We start from the raw sequence: 5878 nt of genomic DNA on the forward strand, positions 1-5878 counted from the left end.
AAGGCTGAGGCAGGGTGGAGGCTGGCGTGTGCGGTGGGGGTTGGGGGGAAGACTGCCTGGCTTACTAGGGCCCTGGGTGGACACCCAGCAGTGGAAGGGGGTTCCGTGGGAAGGTGAGGAAAAGCCAGTCCCTGGTGAAAAATCCAGGTCTGCCCCAGGCTGCCCTTCTGCTGGCACGGATCAGGCAGCTAATAAATGTCTGCTGAATTGCAGTGAATTCCCAGAGCATGGAGACATTCGACAGCTCAGACCCATTCCCGGGGAGCTACTCTATGAACTGACTCACTGATAGATTAATGATCTGACTTTGTGCAATAGTTTATAAAGCACTGCTAACAAATAACACTCAGGGTTCAGATCCCGACTCCACCTCTCCATAGCTGTGTGACCTTGGGCAAATTATTTAACCTCTCTGTGCCTCCATTTCTTCAGCTTGAAAATGGGCATGCTGATTGGCTGGAGTTAATACATGTAAAGCTCTTGGAAGCACCTGGCACGCCAGGGGGGTAAGTCACATGGCCAACTAGCAGCCCTGGCAGATCACAGCCTCTCTCCATCCCCAGAGCCGTGCTCACTGCTAGGGCAGCCCCAGCCACCGACTTGGAATTGAGCACTTGGAATGTGGCTAGTACGAATGGAGATGTGCTGGATTTCCAAGACCTCTTACCAAGCAATACCAAAATCCCAAACACCAAAAAAGAGTATAAAATCTCACTAAGAATGCTTTCCATTGATTACATGTTGAAATGATAGCATTTGGGATGTATTAAGTTATGAGAAATGTATTATTAAAATAAATTCTTTTATTAGTTTGTCCTTCCTTTTCTTAAGATTTTATTTATTTATTTGACACAGAGAGAGAGAGAACAAGCAGGGGGAGCGGCAGGCAGAGGGAGAGGGAGAAGCAGACTCCGCACTGAGCAGGTAGCCCGACACAGGGCTCAATCCCAGGACCCCGAGATCATGACCTGAGCCCAAGGCAGACATTTAACCTACCGAGCCACCCAGGTGCCCTTTTTTTCTTTTTTTAAACTGTGGTTCCAGGAAAACTTGACATCACCCAAGCGGCTCATGTCTGTGGTCACCCGGCCTTCTGTTGGACCCTGCTGCCCTGGAGACTTTCGTCTTTGACATTCTCTCTTCTCCATTCTCAACCTTCATTATCCTCCCATATTTAAGGCACTCTCTTTCCTCCGTGAGGAGCTCAGAATTGTGCCTGTCTATCAAAACTTGTCCCTCTGTGAGGTCGTGACCTGATTTCTGGTGATAACAGGGTGTCAGTACCCAGAAAAGAGGGTTCACGTTGGCAGTGCCTTCTGCCAAAGCAGGAGAAATGGAAGCCAGTGCCTCTGGCAGGTGGCTGGGAGAACCTGGGCCACCTCTAGTTGCAGAATGTAATCCTGAAGTTGCAAGAAACCTGCCAGGTCACCAGTCCGAAGTCCTCCACTTCAGGATAAGAAAACTCAAAGGGAGAAGCATGGGGAGGTCTCAGGAAGAATCCCGACTGGAGCAGAGGGGTCGGACGTGGTGCTCCCCCAGGCATGAGCTGGTCAGTCGGGCCGGGCTGGGGACAGGATGTGACTTTCTGCTCCCCCCTTCTGGCACCTCTGAGAAACCTCAGGAGGGCCACTGAGGCATGCCAGGGAGACAACACCCCTTTGACAGAGACAACACCCCTAGTGATGCCCGACAGATTAGGTGGGGAGATGGGGGTCTGTGCGGGGAACAAGCGTGGTATGGCTCAGACCCCAGCACATTCTCTAGGCCTGCCAGGGCCCCAGGTGTGTGGGGCAGTCTCGTGCCGTCCTGGGGCCTCCACACCCACATCTTACCCACCCTCAGGGCAGCCAGGGGAGGCTGGGGAGGTGCCCTGGGCCCCAGCCCCGGGATGAGAACCCTGGGGCTCTGCAGGCTGGCGGCTCTGGGTCAGGCCATGCCCAGGTCTGAGCCACGCCCCTGCTTCTCTCCCTTGGGGTCCCTCCTCCTCAGCCGGACCACGTGGAAAGCAGGAGCGCTCCTGACTGAGCAAAGCCAGGGTGAAGGTGCAGGATGAGGGTGGGGCTGGGCTGCCACCCCAGGTCCCCACCACTACACTGTCCAACTGTCACCTCTCCCACGTCCACTCTCGTCACCCCTCTCTATAGGCAGCTGGTGGGTGGTACTTAAGAGTAGGAACAGCCTGGGGTCAAATCCCAGCTCTAGCCCTACCTGCTCTGTGAATGTAGGCAAGTTACTCAACCTCTGTGCTTCTCTTGGTGTTGTTATCATGGCTTATGCAGGACAATCTTCCTGGACTGCATCACAGACCACAAAGTTCTCTCACTCTCGTCCTGCATTAGTTACCTGGGCCACATCAGGATCCAGGCGTGGCTGCTGGGTCCTCTGCTCAGGGCCACACAGGGCTGCAACTGGACTATCTGCTGGGCCGTGGTATCATCTGGAGCTCGACTGAGGAAGACTCTGCTCCCAGGCTCACTCAGGTTGTTGGCAGAATGCATTTCCTTGCACTTGCCGGACTGAGGGCTTGACCTCGTGTGGCCATCAGCTGGAGGCCACCCACAGCCCCTGCCAAGTGAGATTCCCCCCCAACCATGGGGCAGGGGAGTCTCTAGAGTGAGTCCAACAGCCGACCAGAGTCTCACGTAACATAACACCGTCAGGGAACATGACGTCCCGTCAACTTTGCCATCTTCTGTTAGTTGGGAACAGGTCATGGGTCCCACCCACACTCAGGGAGGAGGTCATACAGGGTGCATTTACCGGAAGGCCAGGAGCATGGGACCGCCCTGCAGTCTGTCAGCCTCACCTCCTTCCACCCTTATGATGCCCCCCACCCCACTCCAGTGCCACTCCAACTCCATCGCTCACCCAAGTGAAATTCTCATGCCCCCAGCACACAGACAGGTGCGGTGTTAGCCCGCTACCATGCTGCTGATCCTAGGGGACTCCATCCCTCTCTGCCCCTCTCTTCCATCTGCAGAATGACAGTCTGGGTCAGCTAGTGGGCATTTCCTGCAGGCACTGCACACACATGTTGGGCACCTGCTGTGAGCAGGGGGATGGAGTGGAGGACAGAGGTCCAGTACAAATGTAAAAACCCTGTAGAAAAAAACAGCAGAGGCTGCTGCCCCAGGGGAGGTGGGTGGCTGGCCCTGAGCCCTCCATTCCTGCTATCCCTAGCTCAGGGCCCCTTGCTTGGCTGGCACACAGACCCCTCCACAGAGCCCAAACTGCCTGTGTGATGCCTGAAGGCCCCACCCCTCCCCCACCCTGACATCTGTGGACAAAGCCTTCTGGGGGACAACGGGGTTTGCCAACAGGGGCTTGGGAAGACCACAGGATCCAGCCCAGTTCTGCCATCAACCTGCCCCTTTCCCTCTCTGTGTCTCAGTTCCCCGCCCCCATCTGTGCAGGGCAGGAGGTCTGGACCCCATCCTCTCTGAAGTCCTTACTGACCCAAAACTCACAGTTTGGATAAAACATTAAAACAAAGAGCCATGGATGGAAGTTGGAGCTTCCCAGGCTGCAGCTGGGCCCTGGGCCAGAGGACACCCGCTGGACTCCATGGGCAAACAGATGGGGACAGTCAAATGGGCCACTTGGCAAGGACAGGCCAGACGAGGCTGGGCTGGCTGGCACTAAGCAGGACAGCCCGATGGTCAGCCTGGGCAGCAGGGAGTTGTCTGTAGGATGGGGTGTTCTGGGGCCCGGGATGCCCCCCCACCCCTCCCCTCCTTGGGCTCTCCCTCCAGGAATGAGGGTTGCTGCTGCAGGAGCACCCATGACCCCGAGTGACTCCATCCAGCCCCAGGACCAGGGCTGCAAGGCGCTGACAGCTCATGAAAGTGCACAGGAGGATACAGATCTGTGGAGGCCCGCAGGCCACCCACAAAGCAGCACCCTTGGAGGGCTCCCTTCACCGCCCATCCTCAGCTGCCTTCCTCAGACCTGGCAGGCCGGGGGCAGGAGACAGAGGGCCGCAGGGAGTGCCCAGGTGGGAGCGAGAATGGCTTTGGTGCAGGCTGACCACTTGAGTCCGAGCCTTGAGGGCATCATGTCCAGTGAGCCTTGATTTCTCCATCTATAAATTGGGGGCATGACAGTATCTTGCCCCTGCGACAACGTAAGGACTACACAAGGCAAAGAGACGCAGGAAGCTTCCACTGAAAGGCAACCGAAATGAACTGAAGATAAGAAAAGAGAAAAATAAATGATCTGGTCTGTTCTGTTCCTTAAAGAACTGTAACGTGCCCTGGATTTCAGGAAAGATGCCTGGTGGGGACCCATGACCCAGTGGGAAGGAGATCCTCCCTGGGCATGTGGAAGGGAGCCCACAGGCACCCACCTGGAGCTCTGCCCCGGGGCACATTGCCCCCTCATGGAGGCTCAGTGCATTCTCAGAATCGGTTGTTTTTCTTATTGGGAAGTTTTGCTTATCTTTAAATCCGGCTCTGGGGGCATGAAAGTCTCAAATTTGGCCTCTGTGACTCATGAGCCATCAGCAGGGAAATGCTGTCAGGGCTTGAATGAGGGCAGGCAGAGGTTTCCAAAGATCGGGGTGGGTTTCTTTAAGCCTCTAAAAAGTTCTCGTTCCATAACCAGCTGACTGCACATAAAAGAGCAGCACTTTTCCCAAGGAAGCACCTTACACACCTAGGGCGAGGCTAATCACACCACCAGCACCTTCGATCACCACGGTGGGCCTGCTGCCCACAGCCCCCCCTGGCAAGGGGAGGTCCCATCCTCTCCCAGTGACCACAGCATTCGTTTCTTTGGGTTCCTCTCAACAAACCTTGAGCTGCTGGCTTTCTTAGCCGTTGCAAGGACAAGGGATGTACTGAGTAGCCCTGGGGACTGGAACAGGCCAGCAGAATTGAGGTACCAGTTTCCAGAAACCCAGACCCTCTGCCGAGGCTACTTCCACACTCACTGCTAGCAATGGCCAGTCCCTCGCCCCAACCACCAGCCCACCACCCTCCAGGCTCTGCACCTGACGTATGAGATCTCCTTGCATCCCCACGAGGGCCTCTGGGGTAGGTGTTCTTATGCCCGCTCTGCATATGGGGGAACTGAGGCTCAGACAGAGAGGTGAAATGGCCCGCCAAGATCTCACCTCTGTGAAGTGGGGGAGCAGAGTTGAACCCATGTCTCTCTGCCTCCAGCTTCTCTCTTCTGGACCCCTCTTCTGCCTCCTTGGCTCAAGTCACCAGGAGATGTTCAGCACCAGCTGCATGCACAGCCATGACAAGAACAGGGGAGGGCACTCGCGACGTGGATGAACAGGTGAGAGAATGAAGGCGCGTGGGGTCTCTGAGGCAAAGCGATGGAGTGCATTTTCCTGCTTTATTACCCTCACTGCTCTAAACTGGCAGAATCCCCAAGCTGCTTTGGGATCTGCCTGAGCCTGAGAAAAGGCAGGTGGGCAGGTGGCACATTTGGGGGATCGGGCCCAGAAACAGGGACCAGGGAGAGTAAGAAGGGGCAAGAGGATGAAGCCATCAGTGGTCCATCCCCAGCTGGGGACCTCTGAGAAGCCACTCTGGGGTGTGGAAGGAGATGGAGAAGGGGGGCTCTCGTCCCCCATGGCCAACAGTGGCCATAGAGGGTTAACTCCTTCACACTTCCAGGTTTGTGTGTGAGTCTGATGGCTGAGCTGCAAAGACAGCATAGCAGAGAAGCCCAGAACAGAAAGGACCCATCCTGGGGCAGCTGTGGGCAGGTGCTGCTAGGGCCCACCTGCATGCAGCCGGCTATCACAGAAAGCACTTCACTAAAAAAGGATGGGATGATGGGAGGCAGGACATGAGAGGGCCCATCTGTGCATCTGTTCATTCCGTCAGTGTTTACACAACCAGATTTGGGGAACACGGGGATGGGT

The sequence above is a fragment of the Mirounga angustirostris genome, unplaced genomic scaffold (genome assembly GCF_029215605.1).
Source record: "Mirounga angustirostris isolate CCGP_5_RB_7025 unplaced genomic scaffold, mMirAng1.0.hap1 SCAF_13, whole genome shotgun sequence".
Classification (NCBI taxonomy): Eukaryota; Metazoa; Chordata; class Mammalia; order Carnivora; family Phocidae; genus Mirounga; species Mirounga angustirostris.